Source organism: Lepidochelys kempii, chromosome 6, assembly GCF_965140285.1.
Source record: "Lepidochelys kempii isolate rLepKem1 chromosome 6, rLepKem1.hap1, whole genome shotgun sequence".
NCBI classification, from domain to species: Eukaryota; Metazoa; Chordata; order Testudines; family Cheloniidae; genus Lepidochelys; species Lepidochelys kempii.
Genome location: NC_136385.1, coordinates 20925668 through 20949293, shown reverse-complemented (window position 1 = coordinate 20949293; position 23626 = coordinate 20925668). Strand labels below are relative to the sequence as shown.

Genomic DNA, 23626 nt, shown 5'->3' with positions numbered 1-23626 from the left:
CACTTGCAAAAACTAGGTTTTAAGCTTGAAATTTCACTGACAGCAAATTTCAGTGTGCAGCCTTGTCTTACCGTAGAACAGATGCTGCTATGCTATTTTTCCAGGGGTGGAATCTTCACACACTTGCAGGATGGCAGGAAACACTAGAATCCTCATTTCAAGGGACAAGTGGCATTATAACCCCTTTGTCTTGTTTTTGACTGTCTCTTTCAACCCACTGCCTTTAGAGTTTCTAAAAGAAAGTTCAGGGGCTCATGGGAAAATCTTGGAATTTGACTTTCTTGAGTCCTGTGATAAACATACTTCCAGTCATGCAAGACAAGGGTGATTCAGAATTTAACTAACATGCTTTATAGTAGACAGGAGAGGAGAGGCCAGTAGCTCCTGTAGAAAAGTAGAATCTTAAAGTGCCTGTGATGTGGTTCTCAATAAAAAGGATATTGCTGAGCTAATTATTTTTGGTTTTCACTGTAGACCAGAACTCATTGCCATTTCTTTAATTAAACAAACTTATTTTTCACACACACAATAATAAAAGGCAAAAATGGAAGCAGCATGGTCTAATGGATAGAGCGCGGGGACTTGGGAGACCTGGATTCTACTTTGGGATCTGCCACTGATCAACTGTATGACCTTAGGCAAATCACTTCACCACTGTGCCTCTGTTTCTCCTCCCACCCTTTGTCTGCCTTGTGTATTTAAAAGGTAAGCTCACTGGGGCCAAGAACTGACTTACTATGTGTTTCTATACCATCAAAGACAAGAGGACTTCATTGGCTATTTGGGCCTGTCGCTGCTAATGTAAAACTAATAACAATAATTAATAATAATTGTTCATAATGGGTATCCATGCTGTCTGACCCATTTAATTAATGGTGCCTGAGCCAAAACCCATTGAAATCAGTGGGAGTCTTTCCACTGACTTTAATGGGCTTCAGTTCAGGCCCAGGGTAAGCAGAGCCTGTGGAAAAGCATGCTGTGGCAGTTTTACTACTTTTTTGGGTGGGTGGGGTGGTAAATCTTTCCCCAATTTCACACTGAATTTGCTATAGTAGGCAGCATGAGATTTGTACTGAATATAATTAGATTCCTCTGTGGGAATGGATTGAAAGATTTCCTCATTAGTTTTCTTCTAACCTGGTCCTGATTCCTTGATTACTAGAGCTTTACAGCTGAGGTACTTATTTGCTTACAGCCCCAATCCTGCAAATTACTGTGTGGCCAGATCTCTGTGCTCACATAAATTTCCACTGACGTCAATGACACTCTGTAGCCTCAGATTGGTACCAGGATCTGCCTGCATGAAACAAGCTGCAGGATTGGGGCCTCATTTATTCCTTATGAATTTTTAACCTTAACCCCCCACCCCCCAAAAAAAACCCCAAACAAACAAAAAGGTTTTGGTTTAATAATTGCCTTTGAATTCACTGATTAATTTTGTTTTGCATTTCCCTTTTTGCTTCAGATACTGACTGCAACATCAATAGCAAATTCTGGACATTAACAAATACATGTTCTTGAACATAAAAAATGTTCAGCAATATTTTAAAAGCTGAAAAATCACAAGATTCATAATTTATTTTTCATGTTCCAGTTAAGTCTATTCTATTTTGTTCTATTCAGAGTCTTATGCACATCACCATAGTATCTGAGTATCTGCCAGAAGTGCAGTAGGCAATTTGACTAGCACCTGTCACATCTAGTTCTTTCTTTCTTTCTTTCCTCCCTTCCCTCCCCAGAAGGAAATTGTAGGGGGTTATTTTTTAATATGTATAATTTAGCATCTTTATATGTACACCATTTTATGTATTTATATTAGAAAAAACAAGACTGAGAAAGTATGTTTGCACTTGGAGAAGAGAGTGGTGAGGTTTGCAGTAATCTTGACCAAAATGTATCAATATAGAGTATTTTGAGTCTAAAGGCAAGCACCTAAAAAAAATATTATTTTTCAGATTTTTAGCAGAAATTGAAGTATTTAATTCTGTTTAACTGGCTCAGTGAGGATTTACAGATGCTGAGAGGTTTATTATTCTGGTTTGTGTGTTTATTAAGACCTTGGCTAGTCAAAATATTTGCTACAACCAAAAGAAAATAAAAACTGAACTACAGACTTCAGCCCCTTTTAAGATGTGCAATGAAAACTGAGCCAGTTTACAAATGATTATTAAGCAGTTGGTGGACTTTTTACAAATGTTATATGTTGTCAGTGGACTTTGTCCATAAGCACACTGTGGCTGAACAGACAGTGTCAAATTCACCCCCTGTGTTATTCCACTGACTTCTGTGGTTTTTCACCAAGGACAAATTTTGCCCAGAATGTCTAAAAAGCATGTGGTTAATAAAGATCCAAAAACAGATAAGGAAAGGTGAATGCAACCACAAATGATAACAAAATTTGTAAAAGCATTTTCTGATAGTTTATAATGATTTTGTAGAATGTTTAGTGCAAACAGATGAGCTTTAGAGAAAACGTTTTCACAAGTGATTTTTGTTTTTTAAATAAAAAGTTTCTGACAAGGGGGTAGTCTTCCAAAGCCATGTGATCTGCATTCTTGTTTCCTTCTACTTTTATTGCTCATACAAATTGCTCTCAAGGCTTATGTTAGTGGAGATAATGGCTTTTAGGGACTGCACAAATGCCCTGCTTAGCAATTAGGATAATATCACACATCATGCACGCGTTTTTTTAAATTTAATGAAACACCAAGGGAAAAATTGGCTAACTTTAGACTGTCATCAGCATATGGAATTATTAAAGCATGTAGTGCCAACGAATCTGAACATTGCCGTGAATGAAAAACATCTTATTCTAGGAACATTAAGAAATTGAGTCAGTCAGTCAGTGGGCTCAAATGGCACCTATATACAGATAATACTTCTGAGAAAGATTTAAAATGTATAAGTCATAGGAAAATGCAATATTCCCATTTCACAAAGTTGTCTAAGATTATAATTAATTATATTTGGCTCTGAATGAATTCCATAGCTAGGTCTGGTAAGGAATGGTGTCCCTAGCTTCTGTTTGTCAGAGGGTTGAGATGGATGGCAGGAGAGATCACTTGATCATTACCTGTTAGGTTCACTCCCTCTGGGGCACCTGGCATTGGCCACTGTTGGCAGACAGGATACTGGGCTGGATGGACCTTTGGTCTGACCCAGTATGGCCAATCTTATATTCTTATGTCTGGAGCAATGTTTCTCCTAGTATGATTTAAAAGAGGAAGGCATTCTTCTGTGTGATCAGTGCCTGATATTTATGGGAAAATGTTAGGCTCTTCACAGTGATCGATTTTAAGTGGACTTCCTAGGAAATTGAAACTAAATTGCTTTAAATCATGAGTCCTATATAGCCTGAAAAGGTAAAATTTTGACAGTTACAAGCATCTGAAAGTGACCCTGAAGAAAGTAAACCTATGCAACCTATTAGACGTTACTCAACTTAAAAAGAAATCTTGACCCATGATGTTATAAAAGTAACCTAAAATAGGCTGCTACATCCATATTTAGGCTCCTAAATAAGTGATCTTCTTTTCAAAATTGCTGACCTTAATGGGAATTGAAGGGCATAAAGCACCAGGCCACCTGTCGAGGTTCCCTCCCCACTCTGAACTCTAGAGTACAGATGTGGGGACCCACATGAAAGACCCCTGAAGCTTATTTCTACCAGCTTAGGTTAAAAACTTCTCCAAGGCACAAATCCTTCCTTGTCCTTGGATGGGTACTGCTGCCACCACCAAGTGAGTTAAACAAAGATTCAGGAAAAGGACCACTTGGAGTTCCTATTTCCCTAAAATATCCCCCCAAACCCCTTCACCCCTTTTCCTGGAGAGGCTTGAGAATAATCTACCAACCAAATAGGTAAACCAGATTCTTAAAAAACTGAACTTTATTATAAAGAAAAAAAAAGTAAAAGAAGCACCTCTGTAAAATCAGGATGGAAGGTAACTTTACAGGGTAATCAGATTCAAAACACAGAGGATTTCCCTCTGGGTAAAGCTTTAAAGTTACTAAAAAAGAAAAAAAACAGGGACAAACCTCCCTCTAAACATAGGGAAAATTTACAAGCTAAAGACAAAAGATAATCTAACGTGCCTTGCCTTATTTACTTACTCTTTTTGCAATATTGAGACTCATTTTAGGAGGAGTTTTCTGACCCGATGCTTCTCTGCTTCCCCAGAGAATATACAACAAAGAGCACAAACAAAGCCTTCCCCCCAGATTTGAAAGTATCTTCTTTCCCCATTGGTCCTTTTGGTCAGGTGCCAAGCAGGTTGTTTGAGCTTCTTAACCCCTTACAGGTAAGGAGGAATTCTAGGCTACCCTTAGCTGTATGTTTATGACACCACCTATATAGGAACCTAAATGTGAATGTAGGAGCCTAACATTAGGCTATTTTTGAAAAAGAATTGGCCATAGGTGTTAAATTGAACAGACATGTTAGCCAGTGTGTTCAGTACCTTGCTGAAGAGTCATTTCCAATATGATAAAATCCTTTGTTAGTGCAGAAGTTTGAAATAAAATAGGCCCTGCTGCCCTCATGTGGCTAATGCTAACAAAAAGAGAATTGAAAGAGAGAGAAAAATCTCATGTTTCAATCAATCTCTAACTATTTAGGGATTAGGCCTTCAAGGGGTCAGATTACCCACATCTGCCTACTGTGCGGGTTTTTGCCCCTACCTCTGAAGCATTTGCTACTGGTCCCTGTCAGAGACAAGATACTTGACTAGATGGTCTAGAATCTGACCCTATATGACAATTTGTATGTTCCTATAACATGAGAAAGTGCTGTCATACAGGAGAATTTAGCCCTACAATCTAGAAACCTGATTCTCTACTAGCTCACACTTTGTATGGTCATTTTACATCTGTGCAAAATGAATATAAAATGTAGCCAAAGTAGGACTCTCCATTCACTTGTAAACACACACACACACACACACTTATTTCCTTTCTCCCTTTAGTCTAGGCATCAAGACTTGGAATGTGTGTGTGTATTTCTATTGATATAGATATAGGGAGCCCTTCTGTCTGTTCCTTTTCATAAAGTTCTTTTGCTAAATCTGGTCTAAATGAATCACATCTAATTCATGATGGGCATTTAATAACTGGAGGTTAAGAGTGGTAGGGACAGCGCTGCCAACTCATATGATTTTATTGTGAATCTGACAGTATTTATCCTAAAGCCCCAGATCCTGCAGTCATGTCAGTGCAGGCAAAGCTCAGTTTTCATGTTAAAATAAAAGTAACTTCTTGACCTCACATTTGCAGAGAAAAAGCCTGAAAATGCAAACCCTAAAGGCTCAAAAGACAGAAGGAAAATAAGACCCCCACATTTATTATGTTAAAAAAAAATCATGGTTTTTGTATGCTTCAGGTTGACAACACAGATAAAATTTGTAACAGAATGTTTCAAGGTTCTACCATCTTATTTTTTTCCACATTTCCACTTTAAGTGCCTGCACAAATTGTTCTGCGATCTGATTTTATACTAGATTATAAGCAGTGGATATAGGGTGATTTTAATTTTCTTGAGGAATATTTGAAATTCCCCCAAAACTGAGAGCTAATTCTAAGTTTATTTCTCGTTTCTTCCCCAGTACTTCCTGGATTTCTCATTTCATCCTACTCTAGTATGAAATATGCTATGAGAACTTCTTGAACCAGTCATGGGATTTTCCTGGTGGTTGGCTGTAGCCAGAAAGCAGATACTTTTGCAAAACAAAACAAAATGCACCCACCACTCTAAACCAGGAATGTATTTTTTTGATCCCTGACTTTCCAGTGTTAAACTGTAGGCCCAAATCCTGCTGTGAACTTCACAAAGGCAGACCCCTTGTGTCCACATGGAGCCCTATTGAAGGCTAACAGCACTCCACAGGGCACAGGGGTTCCTCTGAATGAAGCTCACTGAAGATCAGGACCTTTAAATGTAATTACTATTTCCTCTAAAACCCCTCTAAAACAGAATTGTTTAAAAGAGTTTCATTTTCTGCATTTCTTTTGACGTTTTAGAGCAGAGGTGGGCAAACTACGGCCCGCGGGCCACATCCAGCCCACGGGACCCTCCTGCCCGGCCCCTGAGCTCCTGGCCCAGGAGGCTAGCCCCTGGCCCCTCCCCCATTGCTCCTCCTCCCCCCGCAGCCTCAGCTCACTGTGCCACCGGCGCAATGCTCTGGGCGGTGGGGGTGGGAGCTCCTGGGGCAGCGCACTGCAGAGCCCGGCCTGACCCGGTGCTCGGTGCTGCACGGTGGCCTGGCTGGCTCCAGCCGGGCGGCACGGCTGTAGCGCCGCCAGCCACTGGTGCTCCAGGCAGCGTGGTAAGGAGACAGGGAGCGGGGGGGTTGGATAGAAGGCTGGAGAGTTCGAGGGGGTGGTCAGGGGTGGGGGTGTGGATAGGGGTCAGGGCGGTCCGAGGAAGGGGGGTTGAATGGGGGCAGGGGTTCCGGGGAGGGGCAGTCAGGAAGGAGGTGAGGTTGGAGGGGGGGGTTGGATGGGGTGACGGGGAGCAGTCAGGGGTGGGGGTTCTGGGGGCAGTCAGGGGACAGGGAGAAGGGGTGGTTGGATGGGACAGGGGTCCCGGAGGGGCAGTCAGGAATGAGAGGAGGGGTTGGATGGGGCAGGGGTCCCACCATCAGGTAATGGGGGGGTTGGATGGGGCAGGAGTCCTGCGGGGGGCCGTCAGGGGGCAAGAAGCAGGGGTGGGGACGGATGGGGGGCAGGCCCTGGGCCACGCCTGGCTGTTTGGGGAGGCATGGCCTCCCTTAACCGGCCCGCCATACAATTTCTGAAACCCAGTGTGGCCCTCTGGCCAAAAAGTTTGCCCACCCCTGTTTTAGAAATTAGTTAAGTACTAATTGGAAGCCAAATTCTGCCACCCTTACTCACCTTTAGTACCTTGATGTTGATGGAACTGTTCATGAAGAAAGGTACTATTCAGCATGGAGTAAGGATGTGAGAATCTGGTTGTAAACAAACAAGGAGTTACAGTCATTCCTCTCCCTCTCCATCTTCTTATGACTTGCCACTTTGAAACAGAGTAAAATCAACACTTATTTATTTAGCCTGGGATTTTCAAAGGGTCCTAAGAGAGAGAGGCACCCAACTTTTATCTGCCTTCAATGGGAATTAGGCACCTCTTATAGGCCCCTTTAAAAATATCTTGGCTTTGTATACAATAAATATCAAACATTCTCAACCCCTCACAAATGCCTGCAATTATCTCCCCTGAGTGGGGTTAACACAGAGTAACTTTTAAATGGGGTGTGATGCTGACAGACCAGGTGAGAGCTCATGCTGAAATCCCAGGTCAATTCACTTGTGTATTAGTATAGATCGAAGTAATTGTTAAATGGATATGGGTGTATTTGGTGTTTTAACTTCATGAAAACTAACGGGATGTTACATGCATTGTGTTTACTTATCTGTAGCCTGTTATAATGTATAGCAAACATTTACATTGTAAATATTCCTGTAGCTAAATAACCCATCAAATGCAGAAGCCACCTTGTGGTACTCAAATGACTAACTTTAACAGAAAAATGCTAATTTCAAAGCAAGTGGTCATTGCTTGTCATGATCAGAGGTCAAAGACTCTAAATGCATTCCTCACTCTCTTTCATCAAAGGAAAAGTCCACATGGGTAGTGACACTGCCAGCTTGTTTTCTGTAATAAGAAGCTATAAGAATGGATTAAAGGAAAGATCCTTCATCTCTGGACTGTTTGGATTCTAACAGGGTGGAATAACTGGACGAGAAGATGGAGATCCCTAGAGTTATTGTGGGTAGCCCTGAGACACTTTTGGGAAACTGGCAGTTTATTACGTCACTGCCACCATTTGGAATTATAGACTGTGACTCACCTGTACCTACATTTTACCTGCTTTAGCCTCTCAATAACTCATTCTTTTTTTCTCAGCTAATAAACCTTTAGTTAGTTTACTATAGAGTTGGCTACCAGCGTTGTCTCTGGTGTGAGATCTAGAGTACCAGTTGGTCTAGGTTCAGTGACTGGTCTCTTGGGACTGGGAGCAACCTGATGTGGTGTGACGTTTGGTTTAAGTGACCTTTTATCACCAAGTCCAGTTTGTCAAGGTGGGAAGATAGCTGGGAGAGTTCAAGGGGACTGTCTATGACTCCATGGTAAGACTAGTACAGTGATCCAGGAGTTCACATTTGTTACTGGCTTGGTGAAATCTAATTACGGAACACACCACCAGTTTGGGGTGTTTGGCTTGTTTTCTCACAGTCTGCCCTGAGGTCGGCACTCCCAGCTGTGAGCTACTCCGGACAGTGTGACATGGAGAAGCATGCAAATCCCGCGGGTTTTGCCCAAATGCATGCAACTCATAGACGTTAAGCTCAGAGGGGACCATCATGATCATCTAGTCTGACCTCCTGCACAACGCAGTCCACAGAATCTCACCCACCCACTCCTGGAATAGACCCCTAACCTCTGGCCAGGGGCGGCTCTACCAATTTTGCCGCCCCAAGCAGGCGCCACCGAATTGCTGCCGCCGCAACAGCGCTGGAGCTGCTGCTGAATTGCCGCTGCGGGACATGGCCGGCTGCCCCATTCTGAGTGCCGCCCCAAGCACCTGCTTGGAAAGCTGGTGCCTGGAGTCGGCCCTGCCTCTGGCTGAGTTACTAAAGTCCTCAAATCATGATTTAAAGACTTCAGGTTACAGAGAATCCACCATTCACACTCGTTTAAACCTGCAAGTCACCCATGCCCAGTGCTGCAGCGGAAGGTGAATCCCCCCCCAGGATCTCTTCCAATCTGACCTGGGGGGAAATTCCTTCCTGACCCCATAATATGGCGATTAGTTAGACCCTGAGCATGTGGGCAAGACCAACCAAGCCGACGAAATGAATATATATGCAAATTTGCCATTTGCTAGATTTTTGTCAGGGGATGTTGGCAGGTTCGTGGATGTCACTCCCTCCCTCCTGCCATCAGCCTCCCAGCTGGAGCCTCTGGTTCTTCTGGCTGCCATTAGCATGGCTGCCCCATTGTCATTTTCAGGAGTGAATGCAGACAGTGGTTCTGCATATGAGATCTTTTGGCTTCCTTATATTTAAAGGGGTCATACCTTCCTAATCCTATCAGGGCATGTACCATCACTTCATTGAACGACTGTCAATTCTGGAGGCTCCCTGTTAGATTTTCAGCAGCCCAAAGGGTCATTCATGCCTCTGGCACCTGCGTCACCCAGAGTATCTATTCCAATATTCTGGTTGTTATAACCAGTCTCTTCCAAGCGAGTGAATGTCATGCCTTTAAGTAACTATATGAGTGGGTTGCAAGGATGGATTGGTACTCACAGGAGAATGTATTAAATTATCTTTCCCCTTTCTTTGCTTTACAAACGAGGGCACTATCACAGGGGAAAGTGAACTCTAAAGACATTGGCGAGAGCAGCTGGTGTTTCCAACTGAGGTCCAAGGAATCTGACAGCACTCAACGTGAAGTTTCAGTGGAGGCAAGAACAATATTAGAACATCCAGCAAGGGTCTTGTGTGGCTATTGTTGAACCACTGGCCAATAACAAGTATCAATGGCGTAAAAGTTGTCATATGCAGGGCAGTGTTTAAGGAATGTGTTTACATGTAAGGAAAATGTTTAATAGCCAGATCTCCTTAGTGGGATGAGATACATGACAGGGCACCCTCCGTCTAAGAGAGAAGAGAATTTTTTGTTTTTAGAAAGTAGCATGATGCACGTTTTTCCCCAGAAGATTTTGTTTGTTATTATCAAAAAAGCAATACTAGACCTGTAACGCTAAATTACTAAAAAGAAAAACATTCTGGATTTGGGTGAGAGGGAGGAAGGGATCATTCCTGAATAGTTAATTCCTTTGAAAGAGAGTCTCAGTTACAAAAAGTTGGGAAACCCCAGACTAGATGGACTATTGATCTGGCCTGTTATGACGGGCATTATGGTCCAAGATTTATTCTCATATTTATCTGTTCCTAAGTAAATATTTATGCTAGTACATTATCATCAGCCTGGTTTATATCTACTGGTATCTTGCTGGCAAACCAAGCTGGGCAAATACTATACAGATATTACATCTAATCTATTAGCAGGATCCTAACAAATAGAAACAGCTGATAGTTGGAGCCGATTTGATTTCTGTTCAAACTCTTTATGTACCAGCCAAGAAGTCATGTTCCAGAAAACAGGGAGACAGGAACAACACTGCTTATTTACCAGGTCACTGACTCTTTGAGATCAGTGAAGTTCTGCACTTGGGCCATTCATTGCTGCTGCTGCTGGATCTTCTGCCTGAAATGATACCAGTGCATTTGTGGGTAGAAAAAGGGGGAGAGAGTGGCCATGGAAATGAAAAACTGGAATCCTGACATTTTGCAATTGAAAATCTCAATTTATACTGGTTTAAAGCAGTATGATGAAGATTCCATTTTGTATGGAATCTCCTATCTGGTCAGGTTCTTGTTTACAGAGAGTAAGCATATGGATTATTTAGAGGATGATAGTAGGTAAACTTTATTTACTCTCTATTTAAATGCACATTGAATTGAAATGCTGCTGTTTAACCTAATTAATTTAACTACATAAAATCCATCTAATCCTTTCATCCTGTAAGTATCAGTCCTGGCTAAATCCGATATAAAATGCGCTGGACCAATTTTGGGGGTGGGGATGGAAATTTGTGTCTTCAGGATCCCCCTAACTGCTGGTCTTGCATTAAGATGGCACTTATATCCAATGTTTATGTGTGGCCAGATGCTGATATCCTTCCTCAAACTGAGTAGTACTTTAGTTCACAAGTAGTCTCATGTAGTTCAATGCAAATAATGTTTTTGTTCAGTGTGAGTTGTGGTTGTGACTCTGGCCCTTAGATTGTAAGCTTTTCCAGGCAGACAATATATCTTATATATAGGTTTGTAAAGTGCTATGTATGGTTATTAGTTGCATTACAAAACACATATAGATAATAGGAGCTGTCCAGAAACTGGAATTTCTATTCAATGGGAAATTTTAACATTCTGAAGTTTGTTTTCATTCCAAATTGGAACAAAAAGCCAAAATGTAGCAATTTTCAATAGATCAAAAATGGAAAAAATAAATTCTATTTGAGACCATCAAAACATTTTGTTTAGATAATGCTGAATGATTTCAATAGTGCCGAACCATTATATTATAAAATATAAATTATAATTCATATTATACATATTAAAATATATGACAGGTTTCAGAGTAGCAGCCGTGTTAGTCCGTATTCGCAAAAAGAAAAGGAGGACTTGTGGCACCTTAGAGACTAACAAATTTAGCTCACGAAAGCTTATGCTCAAATAAATTTGTTAGTCTCTAAGGTGCCACAAGTACTCCTTTTCTTTTATTAAAATATATGTATATTAATGTCAATATTTTAACATATTGTAAAACCAGAGGAATTGAAACAATACATTTGAAATGAAATGTTTTTACCTTATGAAAACAAGAAATGTTTTTACCTTATGATTCATTTCAGCTTCTTCCCCATTTGAAATTTCATTGAAATCAAGACTTTCCCATTAAATGTTTTAATTTACATTAAACTGCATTTTGTCATAGAAAACTGTTCCACTGAAAAAATTTCAATCATCACTAATAATAATGATGCTTATTGATTAGAGTAGGAGTGAGTAAATATATGCCTGAGAACAGTAGAAGGAGCTTAGGGAAACAGAGAGGAGTGCAAGAGGGGGAAATAAGATGACTGAGCTCTCATTTTTGTGCAAATTTATTTGGCTAAAGAACCCAGTTTAGCCTTGCTGACTGCTTACAGCAAAAATACAACAGGCATTCTCTCTCCAGTGGGGGAAGTCAGCTAATGACTTAAATGTAAAGTCTGTTTTATTTTTTTAAAATTTGGTCCAGCATTATTGATCACTCATTTTCCATGCAGATCGGTCCTTCAAAGAATGAATCCTATTTTAAATCCAACCTCGAACACTCCGTCCTCCCAGCCACAACCTCACTGTGAGCCCGTGGAGATTCAACGGCAGTAATTCTCAACCTATTTACCATTGCGCGCTGCAGATGCAGCTCTCTGGGTGTTATGTGGGCCGCATCCACACAATACAGATACTGCCTTTACGGCCCTGAAGATGTCACATGGGTCGCAGCTGTGTGCTGATTGGGCTGCAAGCAGCCCGTGGGCTGCGGGTTAAGAACCACTGGTCTAAGGGCTTGCCCATTCTCAGTTCATTCAGCATTTGATGGCTAGCAATTCAAGTGCAGTCAAGGACATGCCAGTGTTTGCACAGAGGTAAACGTTGATTAGCTCAGTTGGTGCAAACCCCAACTAATCCTTGACTATATTTTGGGATCAGTACTGGTGCAGCAACACTGACTACTTGCTCTCAGTCACTGAATCATGATTAATTCCTAAGGTCCCAGGAAACAAAATCTAAGATGGTGGCAGAACAGAATTTACCATCCTTCATGTGTCAAGAAGGAAAGATTTTTCTTTATATATTGTGGTTTGTCATCTAATTTTTATATAATGTTCACGTTATTGGACTAGTACTTGCTGGTGCCAGCTATTGCAGTTATCAATTGCTTTAGCAAAAGACCTTGGCGTTTAATCTTTCATAAAAGCCTTTTATTGCTTTGGATCCTCCAGGGCATTGGACATTATCCTCTAAGTGTCTGCTCTGAGATGACAAATTGTCAGAAGGGACCACAGATTCTCTTTCCTGAACCAGAGAAAGTCCCGTGCCTAATGTCAAGTTTCTTGATGCTCGAGTACGGCAATCTCATCTATCTAGTTCACACTCCATCCCTCTGTTCCTGCTTCACACTCCATCCTTATGGGCTAGCCTTTGAGGTGGGGAGTTTCATTGCAGAAGAAAAGAAAGCCAAGGGGGAAAGGAGGAGAATCTGATCCCTGAAGCAGTGGAGATCAGTTCTAGTGGTTGAAACCTGATCTCAGGCCTGTCCCTGGAAAGTGTCCCAACAAGCACCAAACAATAGTGTCTTCCCTGATTTTGGATGCAATATCACTTTGTTCCAGTGGTGCATCAGGCAGCCTTGTACGCCTTTCTGTAGCTGGGACATGAAGAAATCGGGTTGGGCTCATATTAATCAGCTGCTGCCACCACATCCGAAACTTGCTTAAAAGGATTCCCTTCTTAGCTGAGATGCCCCCCAACCCCTCAAATCATCTGAATGATACTTGTCTGAAAAGCAGACACACCTTCACTGCCTATTGGGGTTGCGGAAAGGAGAAGGAAATGTACTAGTTAGAAGTCAAAAGCAGAGATAGATCTGCACAGATTGAAACCAGCTAGTAGCTGTATTAAGGAAAGTGAAAATCTTCTGATGGCAAGAGGAAGTGTTTGGCACACTGGACAATATATACAAACACTAAATAACTTGCAATTTGAAGGGCTGCAGAAGCAACTCGCTCTTCTCCCAAGGAGAGGGAACATCTTGTGTCATTCTAACAGCCCTCTCTGGCCCACCCAAGAGCAGCACTGTTTTGGTTATTTTTTGTTTTGTGATTTTCAGGCCCAGATCCTAACTGTGGTGTGACTCCTTCAGCTTAATCAGTACCTTCTATTTGTCCCGTCTTATAATACAAGACCAAGGGGACAAGCATCGGAATGGGTTACCTAGGGAGTGGTGGAATCTCCTTCCTTAGAGGTTTTTAAGGTCAGGCTTGACAAAACCCTGGCTGGGATGATTTAGTTGGGGATTGGTCCTGCTTTGAGCAGGGGGTTGGACTAGATGACCTCCTGAGATCCCTTCTAACCCTGAGATTCTATGATTCAGTGAAGTTTGTTGTAGCAAATTCAAACCTATATATACAATACACAATTAGCTTGAGGGTTTCCATTGCCACAAGATATTATGAAGGCCAAGAGTTTATGAGGATCCAAAAAGGGATTATATATTTATATGGATAATGAGAATATCCAGGGTGGTCATAGATATTAGAAAACACCAACAATTAAAGAGTTTTGGAAGGTATATAAACCTTCCTGCTTTGGGGCATAAACAAACCTCTAATGGGGTTAAGAAGAATCTTATTGCAGGGTTTCTTGCACCTTCCCCTAAAGCTTCTGGTACGGAGGCTGGTGACTAGATACTGGACTAGACAGACCATTGGTCTGATCCAGGATGGCACTTGCTGTAATTCATAGATAGATATTTAGGCCAGAAGGGACCATTATGATAATCTAGTCTGACCTCCTGCACAATGCAGGCCACAGAATTTCACCCACTACTCCTAAAAAAAGACCTCACACCTATATCTGTGCTATTGAAGTCCTCAAATTGTAGTTTGAAGACCTCAAGGAGCAGAGAATCCTCCAGCAAGTGACCCGTGCCCCATGCTACAGAGGAAGGCGAAAAACCTCCAGGGCCTTCCAATCTGCCCTGGAGGAAAATTCCTTCCCGACCCCAAATATGGCGATCAGCTAAACCCTGAGCATATGGGCAAGATTCATCAGCCAGATACTACAGAAAATTCTTTCCCGGGTAACTTGGATCTTACCCCATCTAAAAACCCGTAATCCTTTGTGTTACTGGCATAGTCTGGCCCTGGAGCCTAGTAGGATCATACAAGTGTCAGGGGATTCTACCTGCGATGTAGAGTCTTCTACACCACTCCCCTTCTAACCACCTGCACAATAGGTGCAGCTAAAAGAAAGTGATGTGTGTGGGACACTTCTATCCTGCAATGATCCCCAGCTGCAGTTTGAAATTGGCATACATTAGAGCAGGCTGAGGGCTACTCTAGCTTATGCCAAGGGACCCAGGTAGGCACACAACCAGCCCCATGATCAGAGGACAGCAAAAGTGAATTTTATGCCACCACCTATCAGAGACCAGGGCACAGGTAGTCCTGCCTAGTGGATGGAGCATGAGTCAATAGCTAGGAATAGGAGCCCAGCATCAGAGCTGGTGTCAGAAGCCAGAGTGGACATCAGGAATCGGAGCCGAGGGTAAGAGTCGGATTACCCAGGGTGAAGAAAGGCAGGAGGAGGACTGGAACAAGGCTGGGAACGTGCAGGTACTATTACAGCCTTGAGCAAATGCTTTGAGCAGCTATCAGCCTACTGCTGCCGTTGGATTTAGGAGCACGGTAGTTGGTTCCTGCAGCCAGTCAGGCAGCCTGGCCAAGCAGGTGATTCTGCAGCAAGCTAACTGTGATTCAGCTGTAAGTCCTCTATTGCTCTCTAGGGAGGTGCAGCTAGGTGGACCCAGGCTCAGCTGCAAACCCTAATTCCTGCTACCCCCTGGCTTGCACAGTGTGCCCCTTAGATGCAATCAAGGATCTGGTCCTTGGTTTTTACACTGTATCAGTAACAATGCTGCAAATCTCTGCTAATATTTCTAGGAAGTTGTGCTAGTCCAGGTCTCACTAGGAATCTCCTAGAATATTTTGCTAGACTGACTGTCAGTCACCAGCAAAGGCTGATGTTCAATACCATCGTAATACGTTAACCCTGTTCTATTCTTGACTGTCTGTCTCTATAACGACACAATCTCAAACACGCCATTTATTCTGTGACATCTTCAGTTTACACAATCTGTTGCACTTAGCACAAGTCAATATAAACGAAGTAACAGGCTGTAACTAAGAACAGCAGGCTCACCATGTGTCAGGGCATACTTCTGTGGGCGTTGCTTACAGCCATCGCCCTTTTTGAGTGTGTACATTAAAAGATTGTAGTGAGTTTGTTTAGCACGTAGTGTGAAAGGCCTCCATTTTGAGGGGTATCCTGCAGGTAATTGACCTTTTGTGTAGTTTGTGCCTTGGAGGAAATCTATAAGTTGCAGGAAGACCTAGGAAGCTGCAGCACTTGTATGACATTACCAATCATATTTATTCCACCCAAGTTCTGGTTGCATTTGGATCAATATAGCACTAGCTCAGGTTTTTAAAATTACCTTTCCATCTACAATGATGAAGTTGTCTTATGAGCAAGGGCAAGCTCAGTTGCCATTTCCTTCCCCTTACAAGCTATTGAACGTTTAATTGTGCACTCTGGCTCCAATCTGGCAAAGTGTTTCTTTAAGCATGGGAGTAGATCCATTGACTTCTCTGGGACTTTACCTGGGGAGGTGGTGGAATCTCCTTCCTTAGAGGTTTTTAAGGTCAGGCTTGACAAAGCCCTGGCTGGGATGATTTAGTTGGGGATTGGTCCTGCTTTGAGCAGGGGGTTGGACTAGATGACCTCCTGAGATCCCTTCCAACCCTGAGATTCTATGATTCTATGATACTCCTGCACCTAAAGTTAAGCATGTACTTTTTGCTGGATGGGACCAGAGTCCTCAGCACTGTGCATGACTGAATCCATAATGATTTAGGCAACATTAATGTAAAATGCCGTATTTAAGCATCTCATATTACATATGGGTTTTCAGCCCTCCTGTCTGAGTGACCTCTCCCAAATCTACCAGTATGAAACCATATTCTGCAGCACTAAAGGCACCTAAATTCAGTATTGATTTTTAAACACCATTTGGGTAATGAAAGCACTCCAGTACCTATACAGAAACTTTTTTTTGATACTTCAGAGATCTCCAGTCCATTCAAAAGCGTGACAAGCAAGCTATAATAACTTAAAAATTGAGCAGAAATTTTGGAGCATAGCTAGATAATCTCCACTAGATGTCACCATCAGATAATATTCAAGAAGCTGGTATCTCAGTGTACTAGTGCAGGGAGGGGGCGGGGGAGGAATGAAATAGAAATGAGATGTCCAGTTAAGGGTGTGGATGAGGAAGATGGGAAAATACAGTGAAAGAACTTGAGCTAAAGAGCAGCTCCTTATGTAATCAGGAACACCTGTACGAAGCTCAGTCTTCTGCAGGACACTCCAATTCCTGTAGCCCATTAGACAAAGAGGTTCTTACAGATTCCTATAGATGTATCTGCTTTTCTGATTCCTGAAATACCTATGGGCTCCCAGCAGTGCTTAAATGGTCTGTGTAACAGAAAAATCCAATGCGCACCTTCTGCCTAAAAGACATTTCTCGTACTATGTAGTGTAGGAAAGAAAAGGGCTGCCACAAGGATCTGACTTATATAGTCGTATAAAGAAAAGGAGTACTTGTGGCACCTTAGAGACTAACCAATTTATTTGAGCATAAGCTTTCGTGAGCTACAGCTCACTTCATCGGATGCATACTGTGGAAACTGCAGAAGATTCTGTAGTGAGCTGTAGCTCACGAAAGCTTATGCTCAAATAAATTGGTTAGTCTCTAAGATGCCTCAAGTACTCCTTTTCTTTTTGTGAATACAGACTAACACGGCTGTTACTCTGAAAATAGTCGGTATAATAACTACAGACTTTTCAAGATTTATTGCACCATCTGATTGTTCTCACCAGCTTTGTAGATCTTCTGCTTATATTAAACAGCCGTGCTCTAAAATGGCTGATTGCTACATATGACTCATAAATTTGAGATGATCTCTCATCACCCCAACATCTGGGAGTGGTGGTGGGAGACATCAGCTGGCCATATACCTGAGTAGGAACTAAAAAAGGAATCAGCAGGGATTTGCCCTGCTACATTAGATTATTGATCCATGTAGGATGCAACATGGTGAATCTTGCGTCCTGCTTCAGAGAAAGATGAACGCTGCCCTGTAATATAGTTAGTTTTGGGCAAGGCTGTACGTGGTGATAGGGGTTGGAGGGGCAAAAATTCTTGCTTCCTCCAACAGCCAATCAGCTTATGTCCAGAAGCATGAAGTTCCATAAGCAATATATTGAGAAAAGATTGTAGTGAGTTTGTTTAAATTGAGAAAAAAATTACATTAAAAGGTCAAGTCTAAAAAGTCTATCTGATAATTCCTTAATTTGGTAATCTAGTTTATTACATTTTACATGCCCAGAAGGCTCCCAAACACTTGGCACCAAACAATAAAAATGATTATTCTGTGCAGATGTAAACCTTGCCTTTGTTCACAGGAGATTAACACAGGCGTTCAGGTTAGAATGCAGCCTGACACCCAGCTCAGATGGCTCTTCTAGTTTCCCATTATCTTTGTATTTCAGAGATCCCTCCAGGATCCTCATAGCATAAATCCTTTCAAACACTGGGGAAAATAGCTCGGTAGGCAGGCAATTAATTTTTTCCTTCTATCTCTTAATCCTTTCCTGTAGCCCCCAAGTAACCTTTGGGACCTCATTGCAGAAAACATTAGCCATATAAATCACTCAGAGCTTCTAGATTGCCTCAGACTTCAAGCAGGCTGCAGGGGACACTTCTTTTCTAACCCTCGTCTTCAGTTGAATATAACTTTCTCAGCAAATTACCTGTGGGCCTCTCATTTCTCATGCTTGGTTCAACACAGGAGTATTATTATTTCTTTTAAGTGTAATAAAAAGCCATTCAGCCATTTCTGACTTATCCAAATGCAACTGGGAAGAGGAGAGAGTTTCTCAGCTTTCGAGACGTTCTTCAGCTGCCTTTTAGTGCTCAAATCTCTAAGGCTTTGTCTACACTAGCACTTTTGTCAGGAAAACTTTTGTCAGTCACGGGTGTGAAAAACACCCCCACCCCCCCCCCGAGCGCCATACATTTCACTGATAAAAGTGCTGGCATGGGCAGTGCTATGTCGCCGGAAGACATTCTCCTGCTGACAGCTACCGCCGCTTGTTGGGGAGGTTTAATGATGCCAGCAGCGACCTCTATCTACAGCTGAGCCGCTGTAAAGTCTGCAGTGTAGACATAGCCTTACACGAATTTCTTCTTAAGCAGCAGGTAACCGTCTCTGAGAATACCTAGAGCTCACGTTTTGCTCCTTCTCACTGACAGCAAGGGCTGTTCTTAAGGCCAAATCACTGAGCTAGTGCCTGAGTAGCGGAATGAGTGCTGGGAATATGCACTGGGAATATGCGACAGGGGCACAGGGGGGACTTCCCCAGACTTCAAAATGGCTGCAGAGTGATTCCACAGAGGATGCTTCTGTCTCTGTTGGCTGGAGTAGCCCTGGCATCCCTTATGCATCCCTCACTTTTGCTAGCAGCCTATTATGCGGAAACCACTATGATGGGGCGTGTTTAGTACACAGGATTTGCCCTTACTGGAGCAGGCCATTGGTTCATCAACTCCAGTATTCTGCCTCCAATAATATCTGATGCAGATAATGGCATAAAAAGATCCAGTGGCTAGAAATTGAAACTAAACACATTCATAATGGAAATTAGGTGCATTTTTTTAAAGTAAGGGTAATTAGCCCCTGGAACATCTTACTGAAGGATATGGTGGATTCTCCACCACTGGACATCTTTAAATCAAGACTGGATATCTTTTTAAAAGATACACTATCTCAAACTCAACTTATTGGTATCAAAGCAGGAATTACTGCAGGACATTCTATGGCCTGGGTTATGCAAGAAGCCAGACTTGATGGTCTTAATGATCGCATCCGGCCTCAAAATATTTGAATCCATAACTGAAAAAGAGGTAGAAATATAATAACTTTGTTAAACAACATCATCTCATATACTGCCCTATAATACTGAAACATGGGGTATGTCTACACTGCACCTGGGAGTGAACAATAGTCCATTGTCCTGCACTGTGTCATTAACGCCAGTGTGAAGTGGGTGTAACTTGTTACCATTCTGACTGAGTAGTGTTTTACATCCACTTTGTACTGAAGTACATGGCTGCAGAAGGTGCCCAGGATCTTTTTTTTCAGGATTTTTGCGGATGATACTAAACTGGGAGGAGTGGTAGATACGCTGGAGGGGAGGGATAGGATACAGAAGGACCTAGACCAATTGGAAGATTGGGCCAAAAGGAATCTGATGAGGTTCAATAAGGATAAGTGCAGGGTCCTGCACTTAGGACGGAAGAACCCAATGCACAGCTACAGACTAGGGACCGAATGGCTAGGCAGCAGTTCTGCAGAAAAGGACCTAGGGGTGACAGTGGACGAGAAGCTGGATATGAGTCAGCAGTGTGCCCTTGTTGCCAAGAAGGCCAATGGCATTTTGGGATGTATAAGTAGGGGCATAGCGAGCAGATCGAGGGACGTGATCGTTCCCCTCTATTCGACATTGGTGAGGCCTCATCTGGAGTACTGTGTCCAGTTTTGGGCCCCACACTTCAAGAAGGATGTGGATAAATTGGAGAGAGTCCAGCGAAGGGCAACAAAAATGATTAGGGGACTGGAACACATGAGTTATGAGGAGAGGCTGAGGGAGCTGGGATTGTTTAGCCTGCAGAAGAGAAGAATGAGGGGGGATTTGATAGCTGCTTTCAACTACCTGAAAGGGGGTTCCAAAGAGGATGGCTCTAGACTGTTCTCAATGGTAGCAGATGACAGAACGAGGAGTAATGGTCTCAAGTTGCAGTGGGGGAGGTTTAGATTGGATATTAGGAAAAACTTTTTCACTAAGAGGGTGGTGAAACACTGGAATGCGTTACCTAGGGAGGTGGTAGAATCTCCTTCCTTAGAGGTTTTTAAGGTCAGGCTTGACAAAGCCCTGGCTGGGATGATTTAACTGGGAATTGGTCCTGCTTTGAGCAGGGGGTTGGACTAGATGACCTTCTGGGGTCCCTTCCAACCCTGATATTCTATGATTCTATGATCTGAGAATCATGCTCCCAGTGTCCAGCTCTCTTGTCCTTAGAAGCATCATTTCCTGTCTTTCAGTTGTGAATACCATGATCAGCAGAGCCTCCTCAAAGCAAAGGCAAATTATTCAGTTGGTCCCCTGGGAATATAAAGTGAAGGTGCTTGAACAATTTTGAAAGCCCCAGATGTGCAAGGGGGAGCCATTGCTTCTCTTACAGGCTAAAAGTCCAGCTGAAGCTATCTGCAATGCTAGACTCATAACTTTCATACGGGGAAGCTGAAGTGCACTGCAAGGCTCTGGGCTTCATTTCTGACAAGGAAATGCATTCACAATCTGCCAGTCTTAAAGGGATAATCACTCTACCATTTCTTTGGCCAGGGCTCCCTTTTTTTAACATTCAGTTGCCTGTTTAACCTGCTGGGGGAAGGGGAATAGAAAAGAAATGACTTTACTAGTTTTTCTAAAAGTCAAGGACATCAAAAGCAGCATTGTCCATCGCCCACCTCTTTTCTTCCAAGATATTTTAGGGAGTTGATTTTTAGGACAAGCTGGAGGGTTGCATTTGCTTTGTCTGGGATTTGAAGGTACTTAATCACAAATCAGACTTCTGGGAGAGGACACAGACTCACATCTTCTGTGACTAAATGTAGAAGTATTTGGGTCTCATTCAAATCTAGATCCAGCTTGTCAGAATAAATTTCAGTTCAAATGGGTGAATCAAACCTGATCCTCATGCTCAGTCTCTGTGTCCTGGAAGATCATATTTTATCCAATAAAAAAAGTTTCAGTGGTGCAGGCAAGAAGCAAAGACTTGCAGCCCTAAGGATCAACTTTTCTGTAGAAGGGGAAATCGTGCTGAATCTGGGCTCTGCAATGACAAGCTTTGCTGAATGGCATTGTCATATAAAGACCGTATCAAGCTCTTCTAATGAAATGAGAGCTGCTCAGACTGCAGCAGAAAGTGGCCACATGAATAATCTTGTATCATTACCACGACAGCTTTTAAGAACAGCAGCTCCGCAGAAAAATGTCATCCCATTTCACAAAAGGGTGAATTACTAATGAGCTGGTTCCTTATTGTGGATGGTACCCTCTCCTGTCTGTCTACCTTTCAGATTCTTGCCAACCTTAAAATCACCTCCTAAATGCACATGATCGCAGAACGAAGTACACTCAGAATGACACCTTTGTCTACGTTGGGCCATAACCTTATGTTCAGGGGCTGTTAATGGGCTGATGTAAAGCCATAAAAGCAAAGGAAATGAAAGTATTGTAGCACACACCTTGAACAGTATGTGAGATTATCCAGCATTCACAGACCTCTGCTCCACCCGGGACAAAGTGCCAAGGAAGCCAGTGTGCAACAGCTCACAGGTTCCTAAGCTGTGGTCCATGGAGCACTTGCTAGTGGGCTGTGGGAACTGGCAGGTCACCTGGGGCCAACTCTGCTCCTTGTTTCTAGCTGCTAATTCACATTAAAAGAATCTAAATTACGTAATCACTCTCCTAATGGATTAACCTTTCCATATAAACAATAGCTGTGGTTGGTACTGGAGTGTTGTGCGATTGTGAGGTGGCAGTGGTGTCTGCAAGAATGAGACAATCTCTGTATTCAAATGTGATCTATGCCAATGAAAACACGAGACCCGCTGCTCCGGCCCAAATTGCCAGGGCTGGTCAAGTTCACACTAGACCAGTGAACAAAGTGAACAGAAGGTGAGGAGCACTCACAGCACCAGCCAAGGAGAAGAGGGAGCTGTGGGGACTGCCCCTTACCCAGCCAGGGAGATTAGGGGGAGCTCTCCTGTTCCTTATGCTCCTCCTTACTTTAACACTGTATGAGACGTGTCTGTGAACAGCCAACCTGTCTCATCGTTTCCATTGAGGGCCCCTTGACAACTGTCAGAGAGGGTGGCTACCATCATATAATCTACTGCTGCCTCAAGCCAGTGATGCTAACTGGAATTCCTGGTTCCTGAAGGGTTTTGAATTGCAAACCCTATGGCAATGAGACTCTGGAGTTCTGTGGCTTCATTTAATTTCTGAAGGGTTTGTGTTATTACTGAAAGAGAGTACATTTAAGTAATCTCAGGGGAAAGGGGGGGGGGGTCTGATAGCAAACACATTCACATTTCACCAAAGTTTGGGGTATAGCTTTTAATAAAACATGCTGCCTCCCACTCACCTGAAGCCATCCTCTTCTGCTGGCACCCCCACTGTGGTTTGCTAGGAAATGAACTGTGAATCTGAATCTGACAGCGAGGAGCCCAATCCACAGCTGGTGTAAATCAACACATTTCCATTGGCTTCACCAATTGATAGCAGCTGGGAATCTGGCATTGTGCCTACAAGGGAGGGGGAGAAGCAGCAAGAGTGGATGAACTTCAGCAACAAAGTTTCCATTTTCATACTGTGCCGAACTTTAAAAAGAAAACAAAACAAGAACCTCCAAAATAGTAGACCTTCTTCTAAGTAGGTGGTTTTTCATTTTTTTCCATGCAGCGTCAGCTGCTCTTTCCCAGCATTTACTATAGTAGACCCTCTAGATCCATAATACAAGGTGAATGTATGATTAAGTACTTATTAGTACTTACTCTGTTTGCACAAAATCTGTTTTGTTGATTGGGTTGCTTTTCACTGGATTGTGGATGGGCAACCATGCAGAATTTCATTTGTGCTAAAGGAAGCAATTGGGGGGGGGAATTAAATGGGGAAAAGTGCTGGATTAAGAGCCAGGGAGGCCTTCTCTAGGACAGGATGGGAAGCAGTACAAGCTTGCCCCTGACCTGTCAATGTGCCTGAAAACCCCAATTCAGAGAGATCATTGCTAGGGCTGAGTGGTCAGTTCCATGTCTCTACTGCCTAAATTAAAAGACCCAGCTCTATTGCTCAAGGCTATTGCTCAAGTTTCACCAACCTCTATACACGGCCCAGCCACCACTAGAGGGGCACAGAGGGCTACTATGAGTGTGGTACATTTGCTAAGGGTGCCTATTGGAATCAATTATGTTGGGTGTGTATTTTATTTTTTTAATTAACAATACAACTTTATTTCATACAAACT

At 42.7% G+C, this 23626-nt stretch overlaps 1 protein-coding gene across 1 annotated transcript in view; it reads right to left on the bottom strand.

Moving 5' to 3' along the window:
- Nucleotides 1–4192, bottom strand: part of CPT1A (carnitine palmitoyltransferase 1A) — a 90050-nt gene extending 85858 nt beyond the window's left edge. The window contains exon 1 of the mRNA XM_073347046.2: nucleotides 4114–4192. The gene's annotated coding sequence lies outside the window, so the exon portion shown is untranslated. The remainder of the gene's footprint in view (nucleotides 1–4113) is intronic.
- Nucleotides 4193–23626: the final 19434 nt, after the last annotated feature.